Source organism: Dreissena polymorpha, chromosome 4 (genome assembly GCF_020536995.1).
Source record: "Dreissena polymorpha isolate Duluth1 chromosome 4, UMN_Dpol_1.0, whole genome shotgun sequence".
Lineage (NCBI taxonomy): Eukaryota > Metazoa > Mollusca > Bivalvia > Myida > Dreissenidae > Dreissena > Dreissena polymorpha.
In genome coordinates, this window is record NC_068358.1 from 114,620,695 (window position 1) to 114,636,864 (window position 16,170).

Below are 16,170 nucleotides of genomic sequence, written 5' to 3' on the forward strand. Positions count from 1 at the left end.
TCGCTTAATTCGCGATCGACCTCGAAAATGAAATCAAATATATTTACCTTTGATTAAGCGTCGTCGACATCATATTGTCGATCCTAATGTACGATGATGACATCGCAATAGGCGCGAACGAGAACCTTCAGCGTTTCCTTGATGGACGTTACAACGAATGCAATTCAAATTGAAGAAGTACTGTAACAACCCGTTGTGCAATAAACCCGTTTTGCAGCACTTGAAACTCCCTTTTAACTCTTCCAATCCATTTGAATTAATTAATACAAAAGTGATGATTTTATTGCAAAACGGGTTTATTGCAAAACGGGTTGCTATACAAATTTCATATTGTAAATAGACACTCAACCCGTTTTGCAATAAAATTATTGCAAATAAATGGTCGATGCTTTTATTGCAAAACGGGTTTATTGCAAAACGGGTTGTTGTAAAAAAAAAAAATTGCCATAAGACACTCCAACCCGTTTTTCAATAAATTTATTGAAACCTGTTTATTGCACAACAGGTTGTTAAAAGGACGACATAGATTGGGATATGGGAAAGAACAGAAAATAACTCGTGTACAGGTTCACGACAGAGGCAATGCTTGAAGTTTGCTCGATTAATATAAACAGCTGATGCATAACATAAATGTAATGGGAAATTTTTACAAAAATAGGAGGATGGAAACAATAACCATAGCGATACAAGACTTATAAACACGATATACGAGATGAATAGATAAAGAAAAATTTATTATATAAACATACATTAATTGGTTAACTTTCAAAAAATTATATCCAGGATGTTGTCAACATATGTCATGTAGTTATTAAAAAGTATGTTGTAAGCTATATTTACATTTTGAATGTTACAAATAGCTATAGACGTGGGATCAGCGTCTGTGATTTGTAAACGGAAAGCGTTAAGTTATCATATTCCCATTCTAAAATGTTAGTATAATACTTGTTTAAGCATTGTCCTGTTGTATGTAAGTTTGTTTTTCCAAATTATTACATTAAAAAACATGCTTAAATTAACGCATTTGTGTTCATGTGGCTATGATGTGGTATGTGCAATTAAATGTTTAACGTGTGTAGGATAAAATGCAAGCCACATCTTTAAATAACAAAGCTGCATAGTAAAAAGTAAAACAATTTAATATTTAATACGTTGGTCGTTAGCCTGTTCATCTGTGGAGCTAGGCGCATGCGAGTGTCTCATTCTTACCACCTGGAGATGAGATATGCAGACCTATTCGATGATGATGTTACGGGTAATAAAATGTGTCAGCTGTTGAAATGTCCAAATGAACTGATGAATCACCATATACATCAAATTGTATGCGAAGAATATCAATCACCCTTACTGCATTTCATTTGTTATCGTGGTTGAATAAGGCCTGACAGGTTTTCGTTAGATAGCGTTCATTTATTATCAATAAGCACACAGCCCGATCAATCGATCATGATAAATAATTAAAGTTAGCAATGGAAAGAATTGTTTGTGAATGCCAGTTGCAGAAAAGCAGACCGGTAGTTATAGTCCGACTGGGGCCCCCTGATTGCATTCATCATTTAATCGTTTTTAGCTTGACGTCAAGTTTGCGTTTCAAGCTTTGTGTAGGAAAGCGGTGACAAGTTGTGTGCGCCAGATGATAGTATTACAATTTACGAATGTAATATATGATTTACTTATTTTACAAATCGACAGTAGACGGAAACTCATGAAATGTAAAGGTTGTTCAAGGTTGGCCATTAATTGTTAATTAATGTTTTTACAAAATAATGATATTTTTTAAATAAGGAAGCTGATCCCACCATCATTCATTCACAATATAGCATTAAATGCGTAAAGTATTGGGGAAGACGGGGGGGGGGGGGTTATCTACCTTGTTGAAAAAAACGCTCTCATTTTCATTTCGCAAGTTAATTTCATCCATTTCTTTTGAAAATGAAGACAGAACAATACACAAATGGTATAATAAATATACTACAGGTAAGTGTTGCACACAATGGTTGCATGCTCGACACTTCAACTTAAATGATGTCGAAAGATTAATTTATTTTTGCCTTAATAATTACTCGCGTAATAATTGATAAAAATTCTTTGTAAGCTGTGTTGAAAATGTAAATTATTCAGTCAACGACAGAAACATACAACTTCTTTAAAACGAAATAATGATAGATGGAAACAATACATTCAATCCATATAGTTTTAAGGCGTTTAGTATTCATTTACTGAAATATTTGCGTGTCAAGATAGCTTTCAAGACAGCGTTCTCTTTGCCGTAGTTTGCTTAGTATGCAGCCTTTGATAAAACTGCGTAACAATAGATCGTTGAACTACTGATGTTATACTCCGTTCGTTATTGAAATAGTTCTGCGTGTTAATATACGAAATATGAACACTTATCCAAAAGGTGTTCATGTCTCTCTTTAAAATACAAACAATGTTTGCCAAAAAAAACTTACAAACGCATATTTCATACCATATTATAATCAAATAATACTACTGATACAGTAAGCCAGTTAACAGCAAAACGCACGTCACATATTTAACAGTATTCGTCTATTATAAGTCTACACCCCAAATGATGATATCGCATTATAGGTCACGTTTGTATTATATTTGAATAACTTAATATACAGTTGCTTTCATATTTTGGTAAACTGTTTAATGTACATGTTTTAATCACAAGCCAAACGCCAAACCGAGATATTTGATTAGTTGAAAAACGGACACATGCGTCTTTAATGATATGTCAACTGAAAATAACCGCCTATGGGTTGTCGACAAATCCTACGTGAGCATACGTAACAATTTGTTTTTGAGATTGAAATCGAAGTTAACGCGTGAATGATGTATAATACAATGTTATTAATCGGATTATTTGAAAACAAAGTTTTAACGCACACTCATTAGCGATCAATATACTTGAAGCAAAAGCATCTGGTAATAAGAATAATTGTGAATGACAAATAGTATACCACATCGGCTTTTATTTTCCGACGGGGACTTTTTGTAATTTTAAAATAAGTCTCCACGGCGGCGCAGTTCTAATGTTGTGTCGTCAGTGTTAAGGACGTTGTTGACACATGCTTTCCCGATTCTGCGCAAATAAAGATTTTAAGTTACTTAAACAGAAGTTAAGTAAATATGAACATGATTATTAAAATATAGTTTAGCTAATTTAATTCGGTTGAGTAGGTAACGAAGTTGCATTTTACTGGAAAGCAATCAAGGTTTGGTACTCATTGACTGGATTTAAACTGCCAATTACATTCATTTACCAGTCTAAGGCTGTGGTCCAAAATTTAGTTAAGTGTCTTTGATGCGTGTTAGTGTCTACTTATTTGGCGCTCTTTCAATGTATCGGAAACGTTACATAATATACCCATGTGCATAGGTTCTTATATTGCTCCTATGAATTTATCAGTTTTATTTAAAATGACCGACACAGCAAACGTCCTTAAGGTATTAGGTATACTATATGTATGTTTAAGTAGCGGTGTTATATTATTGCTATGCAACGAGTAATTGCATCAACTAATTTTCAACTATTGATTATTGCTGCATGCTAAACAGCATGCCAATACTTAACTGGTGGAATACCTTGAAAACGTTTTGTCTATAATTCTAAATATTACAATATGGATACAATATTCAGTTTGAAAACGTTCACTTTGTTTCTTGCCCTTATTTTTAACTGTGTGAATGGTATATGCAAAAAGCTTGTAGGTGAACGTTTTGCTTTTAAGGTAAATTTAACTGGGGGTGTTTAAATCACAAATATAACGTTCACATCCGTACACGATAAAAAAAGTCATCATTCTATGGTAATGTATGCGTAGAGCAGCTGATTATACGACAATATCACCTCTCCGCATTAACCGATCAAAATTAATTTGTTCCGATTGGTATTTTTCAGATATTTCACGAAAATTGTTCACTTGTTTTGCTGTTCAAGTTCTGATTTGCTTTATACGTACCCAAACCTCCATCCGAGCATGTATATATATAGTTTCTTTTTTCATTTTTGCACGCTTTCTTAACTAAAAAATCTTAATTATACCCCTTATTGTGTACAGTTATGTTTACTAGCTTTATCCATTTTGCTTAATGTATTGTCAATTAAAACATATACGCTTTCTTTTTAGTACATTTGTTTATCGACATAAAAGAATATATATGGATTTCAAACTTTACATTATTTCCGATCAAACCATAAACATTCGCTGAACTATCGTTAGTTATTTAATTGTTTAGGAACAACATAAAACAATAAACAATAATGGATATGTAAAATAAAAGTTACCTGTATGTTCTCTTGGGAATGGTAACTGCAAGAATGTCAATAAGAAGAAGCTGCTTTTATTAATCTATAATTTATTATTATTAATTATGCTGTCATTATTAATCGTTCCTGAGAGATTCGCTGTTTCCCATGCTCAACATTGCTCGTGTGATAAGGCAAGATGTTTCTTGTTTGAAACTCATATCAAAATAATTTCCCTCCTGCTAGTGCAGATAGAGTTTTACTGTATATATTTGCTATGATGTATGTGGTTTATTCGTCTCAATTATGACTTGTAGACAGTAAACCTTTACTTGTGTATGCAGCTGCAAACACTGTTTAGGCAGGTGGCTCTTTAATGTGTATTTAATGGTTTTGTTATCTGGTGATATATATTTCTGAGTACCAATGTCTGACATTTGCGCTTATTTTGAAATGGGTACTAATAACTATTACACTTGTTAGAAAGGGCAGCGACTCTTAAAAATACCATTCAGGTCAAACGTGTATTGCATAAAGTAAGTTTAGTTCATATAGTTTGATAATGCAGTGCACGTTATAAGTATATCACATTGTCAATTAACTAGTAAATACAATCGTAACCTGCAAGTTGCAGATTGTAAACTAAATGTATTGAGGAAGAACATGAATACATGTATTTTCGTAATGTTTACTCTGTTGAGTTGAGTAAAAAAAACTATTTTTAATGACATTGTATGTATATACATTTTACTCTTTTATGCAAGTACTTATATTCCGATTTGAGATTTTCATTAAAGTAGAAAATATTGTCGTTACCTGCTGAATCAATATAAAGAACACAGAATATAACCAGGTAAGCATAAGTTTTTCTACTTCTTAAATCGGCATTGGATTAATGTGTACACATTATTTCAAATCAGTGGCACACAACTTAAGTCCGTTCAAGTCTTAGATGTAGACTTATTTTTTTTTAAACGTTTGTTTGAGATTTGACCCACCTTTCGTAAGTATAAATACGTTATCGAAATACATTATGATCTTTAAGTGTAGTACGAGATCCTGACGATGCTTAATATGTACATAAAAAACTATTGTTAAAAATAGTGCATAGGTAATTGTGAATAGTGAATAAGATGGTTGATAACCAGTCTGTCTGCAGAGCTGAATGTATTCGAATGTATCAATCTTGTCACCTGCAAATGACGTATGTAGATCTATTCGATGATGATGTTGCGGGTCATAACAGTGTAAGCTGTTGAAATTAATACATAGTATAGTGATAAAATATCAGATAACTTAAAAAGCATGTGCAGAATGCCAATCACTTTGATTGCATATTTGTTTATTTTCATTGTTGCTGAACACGGCGTAAGGTTTTATCTTTGAGGCACCGTGTATATCTAGGAGACAGTGTGATGACATACTAATTTAAAGGTACAACACCATGGCCATAGCATGGAGATATGTGTTAAAGTCGACAGTCCTGCTATCATTGTTCTTTTATAACATACACTAATTTTTATTCCTACCCAGTCGTAACGTTGTTTAAAACTGGCGCTGATTGATTGTTTGTTGATGAATTTTGGTTTCCAAATAAGTTGTGTTATTCTTTATCCTAACACTATCCTTTCTGACAACATATTCCAGGTTGCCGTTTTTAGAAGTATATACCAAGTAGTTGTCGTTATGATTATTTAAAATATATTCCGTTTGGGACAAATAAAACAAATTCAAACTTGAAGAATGAAGCGTATTAATTAAGATACGTATTTCACACACATATTTTATATTATAAACGTGATTATGTTGTCTTACAATCCCGCGTTTTAAATGCACGAAAACCTAATATATTAAACACACGTTTAACGAAAACACGTTCGGTGAAAGAGCATTTACCTCCGGGCTTTCAATAATCTATCAATTTTGACACCTGTCGCCTGGTATGTCGATTTAAACCATAATGATGTATTTACAAGTTGGGGATTATGAACAGCGTCAGCTGTTGTAATGTGCATATGCATTGATAAAAACATCAACTAGGTCAACTATTATTAACAGAATTTCAATACCTCTAACCTCGCATTCGTTTATTTATAAGTATTGTTGATATGATTCATCTTTAAGCGACCGTGACGTAATGAAACGGCATTTTTATAAGAACGCGATGATAGCATTTTATCTCGTGATTATTCACGCATTAAATTTCACACCGAAACAATAAATTAAATATAATAATAGATGAAAAAGGTTCTGTTTGTGTTTTGTTATTCTATAACGCAGTTGCATATTCAAAGAAAAGTGAATGCAGCCATTATAACTATTATATGTGGAAAAAAATTGTTTCGAACAGGCGGCGCCGATGCGGATTGATTAATAAGGTAGCATAATATCGAAAATTTAAAACGCTTAAACTGTTTTTAAGAACAGTCAACTGTTGCATTTGTTTTTATAGTTTTGTGGTTGTGCATTTATATACAGAACATAGCTAAATTATTTGATTGAAAAATACTGATAATCTACAAGGCATTTTAAAAAATATTTCATCGTTACAACATGCACGACATTTATCTTGTATGTAATGTTAGCAACGTTATATGTAGCGCCATGTAAATATAATCACTGAAAGCAAAATACTTAACTTTTTATTAATATTGTAAACGTCTTAATTCCATGAGCAATGTCACATGCATACATTTTTGTTAGTCAAACATTCTACCAGTGCGAATGGTATCAATATAATGCTTATAATTTTGTTGTATGTGGTAGCGATTACATTCTCTTACATTCGCGTATAAATAACACGTCTCAACGATCATTGCATGTTGTCTAAAACGTTATAGTTTATTTCTTTTGTTACGCTAAAGTGCACTGTTTTTTTAATATTTGTACTCACTTCTTAATATCGGGCATTATATATTTAGTTAAAAAAAACTCGTATTGTTACTAAAGGCATTTCCATTTAAATACTAAAATAAATGTTGTGTTACTCGCATCATTGAAATTACTTTAACTACCCACATCAAAAGGAAACATAAATGAATTAAATTACTTGTTCTTCCCAGATAACTATTAGACACGCATATTGCAAAGTATTTAACCTTCGCACAAGACGTGCATAATTAAATACGTTAATCTACACGGATAAACATAAGGCATATATCATTCAAACATCATAACCTACTCACGTCAATATTGGACATGCATCATTCAAACTACTAACCCTACGCATATCACCATAAAATACAACATGCGATAGAACGCGATTGCATTCGTAGGTCATTTTTTGTTATAAGATATGCAACGCACGACAAACACACTTTACATCGCCTGAATAGCTATCCAAATCCTTTAAACACATTGCTTATGTTATTCCCAAGAGTTTTGCAAAACTATGTATATTAACTTTAATCACGCAATCACCCAATATCTACAACAACTGGTCAGTCCTTTGCTCGCAACACAAACGCATAGTCAACAATGTGATAAATACGAACATAAATTAACTCGAAATGCATCACGTAAAAATGCTTTATTTGTTAAAATATAGTATAATGTAAGTATAAAATGATTCGCTGTTGCGCCCTTTGTTTAGGAAGAATTAGGCATCTACAACATTTAAAATGTACTTGCTTTAATATTATTTCCGCTAACTACAATCGGTCGCTTAACCTACAATTACTTTTCTTGAGCAACCTTAGCCTTCTGTTTTACAACTCGAATCAGAGTTTGGAAGAATGACCTAAATCAAATGGCCATCATGAAGCATTCGGGAGGAGTTAAAGCTAACTTGCTGTCATTGTGTTTTTCAAGTAGGGTCACATTACTAATTTACATGTTGATATTAAGTTTTCAATAAATTGTGAAGCCGTTAAAATTACAAAAATGATAGGAATTAAATGTGAAATTGCCATTGCAAACGCTGAGATAGTATGCATAATAATAAGGTACATGCAAAACTAAATGTTGCATAGTTGGCATCCTTCTAAGAAAACGAAATGATGAAACTGCTTTGTAACAAGACACATTCACATTACCATCGATTACGTTCGTGTATATTTACAAGCGCTATTTTGAATAGGAACTACAGTCTCCAAACAGGAACAAAACACCGAACATTCGCTAGTGTACCGCGTGTAACTATCCTCCTCATAGAACGACCGTAGGTGCCGCATGGTTGGTGACATTGTTAGGCGGTTGTTTAGAGTAATTGGGCACTTATAATCGGTAACATAGTCCAAAACAGTGGTCATCATAAGCCAAATCACTAAGGGAAAACCTTTTTTTTCCCATTATATGAAACGATTTTTAAAATGTAGCGTGATATTCTTATGCTGTAACTTAAAACAACGCTATCTTTTGTATAGAGTTTGCACTGATTTTTTTGTCTTAACAGTGTTTAATGTATAGGTTGTTATTGCGAGTTCAACCGTTTGAGTTATATGGAGGTGTTATTGTAAAATTATCTCATGTCAAATGCATACACACACAAAAGCTGCTTAATATATCCAACAATGTATTACCCAAGATATTCATATACATGCTATGATATATTTTATAAATAATTATAATAACACATAATTTAACATTATTCAGATTTAGTTATGTATTATTGTTTAGTTGTATGTGCAAAATACATAGAGAATAATAGGTTGGTGACGTGGATGGAGAATGATTTTCTGGCAAGTCGGAGGAAGTTATAGGCGAAGATCCTCCGACGAGCCAGATTACCATTCTCCATCCACGTCACCAACCTATTATTCTATTTATCTCGGTCACATTCGTTTAAATGTTTCTAAACTATCAAGTTTTCGAGTATTTTGTGTTTAAACATTTAATATGGGAAAAAACACGCGCGAACAAAAACATTGTTACGTCACGTCATGCAAAACGCTTAGGCTAGCTTCCATCTTGATAAACAACACATAAATCGAGTCAATCGTTATTAATTCAATACACAAAGACGAAATTATGCTGTTAAAATAATCATGTTTAAACAAACAGTGCTTTACATGTATTTTGTTGTTTTCTTTAATTGAAAACAAGTATATTTTTTAAAAGAAAATAGTACAGGCGTGCGCATGCGCGGAGAGCAACTGACGGATATTCGAGGTCACGTGGTCATCTAGCCTAATATCTTTTGGGATATTAGGTTACCTGGTTATCGGGCTTATTTAAAGGCATGTGACAGGATAATTATAAATAAGTCTCGCATATTTGTTTCAATTCTCATAGCCATATCCAGTTATGAAGATACTACAAGATCAATCCGATAGAATAAACTCACTTCACATAAACTTCTTAGTCATACTAATTAATGTGTCATTAGCGAAATATGCATCTTTGATAATTTGTTTCAATGCGCTTATGGTGTATGCTGAATGTTTATTCTTCAAACAACTGTTTGAGGCAATTGATTGAACGATACTACCTTATATTTTCAGCTGGCTGTGTTTCACAATCATCTCTTCAAACGCTCTATTTATACTGGTCTTAAGTACTTAGAACTTTCTAACATCTCACTTACATTGCGGTTTTATGCTCTAAGATGAAAGACCGGTTGTCCATAAAACACTTTAATGACATTAAAGCAAAAAATTAATACAAATATACTTTAAATCAATTAAAGTATATCCCCAAAATTTTCAGTTTGTGTTCGGAAAAAATTCGGGCTTCAAATGGGGGCCACGGGCTTAACATGTCACAAAAGTACAAGTGACATTTTATGTTTTGTTGAGTCAATACAAGAGCTTTATAGTTAGGTAATAATATGTAATGTCAGTAGATTTACCTGTGGTTTGAGGGCAAGAGTTTTGTGGCATAGTACCGGTTTTGAATCTAAACATATGTGAGCTGTATTAAATGTGTTCTTAGATTTTTGTGTAAGATGAATACATTCGTAATAATTAGAAATGTACAGTGGTACAGCTGTTATTGTATGTTTAATAACATTTATTTATGTTAAATATGATACAGATAAGCGTCATCTTTTCGTGTTGGAGTTATGACAAATAGCACTGGATAAGTGTTATCGTATAATTTATTTTAAAAATCGTTATAAATATATGCCTATAGTGTGATTTACATGTACTAAAATGCGCTGTCTTTTAATTTTTAATAGTCCATGGCAGTATAGGAAAATAATATGAGTTGCATGACATTTATTAAATAAGAAAACTGTTCAACATTATTTTCTTCTTGAAAGTGAAACGAAATATGCTGCTTGGACACTTAAAATTAAACTGAATAATTAAAAGTTTACACACGTTTTAAGGCATCTTTATGTTATATATTCTTAATATACCCGATTATATTTTTTATAATAACCATTCGTTGTTCAATTAAGCGCAAAAATAAGTGGAAGCACATTTATTACACACTTTATACAGGTGCATTAAAGAATAGACAATTGCTCAGTGACGCATCTTCGTATCTGTATTTTCCTCATTTCAACAATTTGTTGTGCAATCGTATTGTCCATGCATTCTGTGTGATGAAATTATTCAATGTTTAGTTATCGCCCGCTACACGTTCATATCGTGCAATTATAGTCATCCGTCTGATACTGCCGATTTCACATAAAATATTGATAAACTACTCTTCCTCTTAGATATGGCATTAAACTGACTTGCAAAATGTTGTGTCTATATTAATGATTAATAGTTTCATATACAGTCAAATATGTACATTGTGTTATAATGAGTCATGTCACTATTAATGCATATACCCTTTATTGGATTTATCAGTATTAAATGTATACAAATTTGGGTCGCTACAAATATGTGTTATTAAAAACATATAAAGCTTTCACAATTGTTTTAATTTAACAAAGCAATTAACGAAAACACTTTTGATATTGTGTTGGTATTCTTTTTACCAATAAACATGATGTGTGCACGCAAATGACCTATATCCATGTGTTTATGTTGATTATTTACGTTAGAGTGAAATAAATTATTTGTTGATTTGCTTACATGTATGCTACAAAACAGCAATGTGTATATTGTTATTTGTTTTTTCCTTGGGATTACCGAAGTTACATAATGAAGTTATATTTATTTCATTTTAAACTCCGCCATTCTTGCCAATATAAATCATTAGAATTAAAATCAATAATAGTTTAGTTTTTAATGGGCATGCCGAAATTTAGATTTTGTATCACCAACTATAATAGATGAATTTATTGTTTAACAATATATATAATAAATTCGATGTAGTTTAAACCCGACGCAAAATTAGGGATATGTTTCGTGTTAAGAGTGAGTAGCATATAATGGAAAATGAGCATCATATGATGGAGAGTGAGCATCATATCATGGAGAGTGAACATCATCGTAATTAAGGGTGAGCAGCATATAATGAAAAATGAGCATCATATGATGGAGAGTGATCAACATATTATGGAGAGTGAGCATCATATAATGGACAATAAGAATCATATCATGGACCGTGAGCATCATATAATAGTATACTATCCTTCTGCTATCGTTAATTAACAACGTTCAATGCCAGAGTAACAATATATAATATATATTCAACATCGTACAATTACATATATAATCATGAAATATACGTTTTCATGTTAAGGCAGCTATGGCGTTCAATATTATTTCCTGATTTTGTTATTCATATTATCGTTAATCGCGCCAGGAAGTCTATTTTTAGCGTATATCAAGTTAAGTTTTGCCCTGATTATCCTGCGGAGACGGGATAGTTATGCTGGTATGACACTTATAAATAACACCTATGCACTACGCCAGGTTTGCCATGAGAAGCTATTATTTTATTATAATTCTCAACTTATGAAAATGTATGTATAATCACATTACTATCAAAAGATTTTTAAATGTTATTACGTTTCGCAACAAAATTGTACTTGAATACTTTTAAAACAGTCAGGTATAATTTTTCGATATAGAAATTGTAAAAAATATTTGTTTAATAAACTCTGTTTTATTTCCACACGACATAACAGCTCACACACGCACGGGTTTAATGAAAAAATATTGCTTTCTGTTTATTGTGCATCTATATGTTATTTGCCGATGCTTAAAAACATTATCATTCAATGAGCTTTTCGCTAAAATATTATGTACGTATTTTATATATGCTAACGATTCTCTTTAACATCAGCCAGCCAACCCCTGCTTACGTTTTTTTATTAACAAAGGTTCTGAGGACTAACAATGCACGACCTTTTTAAAATGTGTTAAGTATTTTTAGGTTTAGTCACTGAAACGTTAGCAGTATACTATACAAACGAATATTGATATGAATGATTGATATATGATGTATTAGTTCCAAACTAACGTCATAATGTGATCGTCTTTCCAGATATTCAGTAGCGAGTGGTTATCAAGAATCGGAACCTCTCTGTTGGCATGGCGTTCATGATGTCGTAAGGAAAGAGATAAAGAGAGAGAGCAATTAGAGATAACGAAACAGTACAATGTTTTGTTCTAATTTTTCAGTTGTGTTATGCTGACAAAGAAGACACAACATACCTTAAATAAACATACAATGCCTTTCGGAGCCGGATTACTTTATATACATTAAATTCATTTAGCGTACAACACTTTTTTATTAATGATAACGATTATGATTACATAAGCAGATGTTGAGTGTTCGGGACTAAAACTGCAAAGTTTCTACTTTTTACCTGTAAATATTACTTTCAAAATCTTTTACATTTTAAGCATTTCAATATGCAAGGACTATTAAGGGTACAACTGTGTTTCTGATAAGTAATACAAACCTTCATAAGAATAACATTATTCATTCTGGTCAGTAATTATATTTATTGAATCGCGTATTTTGTCAAAATGTATTATTTTAAGGTGTTGAATACGGAATACCGTTATTGCCATCGTGGGTTACACATTAAAATCCAGAGGGCGACAATACGATAGTACGATGGCGACAATGCGATAGTTCGATGGCGACAATGCGACAACGCGATAGTATGATGACGACAATGCGATAGTCACATCGTACTGTCGCCATCGTTTTATCGCATTGGTGCCATCGTACTATCGCACTGTCGCCATCGTATTGTCGCACTGTCGTCATCGTATTATTGCACTATCGCATTGTCGTTTTGTCGCCATCGAACTATCGCAGTGTCGACTATCGCCTTCCGGTACACAAACAATTCATATTGCAGAACCAAAATGGACGACTTTATTAAAGCCTCTTTAACGCTCATAATCAACGAAATTCTCGTCACGTATTTTGTAAATTAAAGTTAACACCTAAACAATCAGTGTTCCTTATAGCAATAACCACAATTTCAACGCTAGATGTGGTATGATTGCATAGATTTTTGTGTAGATACAAAATGCTCGTTTTTATTTTTTTGTGACAAAATTAATTCTATTTTAATTTACCGCGAATATATCTTTTCATACGACACACGAACACCATGTTAGTGTTCATGTGTTGTATGAAAAGATATCGTTGCGTGAAATTAAAATGGAATTAAATATGCAAAACAATAATAAAAACGAGCATTTTGTATTAACAAACATCTATTCTACCAGACCACATCTGGCGTTGAAATTTCGGCAATTGCCATAAGGAACGCTGATTTTTAATTGGTTAAGTTTATTTTATGAAAAATTGTACGAAATATCCGTTCATTTTGCGTAGTAATGTTTAAGATGTAATTTGAAAGAGGTTACAGTTATATTGAAATAAGACTAAAACCCGATCTGTGAAAAACTATATGCCAAACTGTTAAGTTTTTTTTAAAGTGGTTCCCTCTTGGTAAAAATTGGATGTGCGCATGTGTGCCGGAAGGACAGAACAGTACGATGACGACAATGCGACAGTGCGACTACAATGCGATAATAGGATGACGACAGTACGATAACATGATTTTACGATGGCGACAATGCGATGATACGATGGCGTCAGTACGATATGACTATCGCATTGTCGCCATCGTATTATCGCGTTGTCGCATTGTCGCTATCGTACTAACGGATTGTCGCCATCGTACTATCGCGTTGTCGCCATCGTACTATCGCATTGTCGCCATCGAACTATTGCTCTATCGCATTGTCGCCATCTGGATTTAAAAGTGTTACCACGATAGGTTTAACGGTATTCCGTAGGTTAATAATCAATTCAGTTGAATGCAAACTAAATTTAACTGGTAGTGCACATTAACAGATTTTATAAGATTAATGTCCCATTTCTACTCAAAAGCAACGAAAATTTCGTACAATATTTTGTTAAATAAAGTTAAACAATTAAATATCAGTGTTCTTTATGGCAATTGCCGGACTTTCAACGCCAGATGTGGTCTGGTAAAATAGATGTTTGTAGATAAAATTTTTTATTTTTTATTATTGTTTTGCATATTATATTCCATTTAATTTCCGGCAACGATATCTATTCATACGACACATGACCACTAACATGGTACCATTTAAGTGTCTGTATGTCGTATGAATAGATATATTCGCGGGAAATTAAAAATGAATTAATTGTGTCACAAATAAATAAAAACGAGCATTAATCTACAAAAATCTATGCAATCATACCCCATCTAGCGTTTAAATTGTGGTTATTGCTATAAGGAACGCTGATTGTTTGGGTGTTAACTTCCTTTTACGAAATACTTTACGAAATGTTCGTTGATTATGAGCGTTATAGAGGCTTTAAGCTATCAATGCGGTAAGCATTCAGTACAAATATGTTTTGGTTAACAACTTCTGTCTCAAGCTCAATTCACAGATTTTTGCTTAATCGACCTTCTGTATAGTGTTCGTTGTATTCATTTTTTTCACAATTCACATTTTATGTTTATTCTCAAATGTTTGCAATATGCTACTGAGTATTCGTTGACTTTGACTTCAGTCTACAATCCTTTGAGAATTCAATGAATTTCAGAATTCATACATCCGTTGTTTTTTTTTCATTCTAATATAAGTCGCGTGCAGTAATATATTTGCCCGGCGGATACAGAGAGGATAACATGTTACTGTCTGTCGGTAAGGCTTAAAGAAATTTAACGCCTTTTTTAATTCTTAGGAAGACTCATCAATTACCAAACGATATGGTAGTAACCTGTCTATCTGTATATCATACCTCGATCAAAAGGGATTCTTTACATATACAATGAACAGTAAATAGTTGATTCCGTAGTGCGACGGTCCAAACGGAATGATATTTTTATTTTCTAAGTTAATCAATCCATTTTATGATAATTCTATATGGATCTTCATACCAATACAGCTTTGTTTTATGACTTCGTTGGCTCCATTTGAAAAAAGTATCTTTTTCCAGCGTTCATTCAATAGTATGTCCTCAACAACAATCTTTAAATTATGCTGATAAAGAATTGTGAAGGTTCGTTAGTGAAAAGGTCTGTGACAAATTACATACTTATTTCGAATGTTGGAACTATTTGCAATGTTTTAATTGTATATTGTTTGTATCGGTCTCATTTGGTACACAGATAAAAACTATTATCTTCAGCATAAATTACATTGTGCGTTCAGTGTCGCTATGCTTTGTTTTCGACACCATTTGGATTGGAAAGAAGACGAAATTATGATTTATTGGTACCTTTCTTTATGTTGAACAGCGTTTGTTGCGTGTTTTTTTTTCACAAAATATTTGAACATTAAATGAATACGTGTGAATATTCTGCATAATGTCGATAATAATAATAGAGTTGTCTCCTATTAATTAACGATTCGGTTGTTATAATTGAGTCCGGACTGGACTATATTTTGAAAGTAAGAACTTTCTAAAAACATTTGAAAAATAAATTAACGCAGCAAACTGCATTGCATCGAATGATCATATACGAAATAAGAGTATTATTAGAGTGTTGCTTTTATTGATTGTCTTTTACTCAACATATTTTGTTTAAGGTACTGTCTATCTTTAGGGGTCGCTTACAT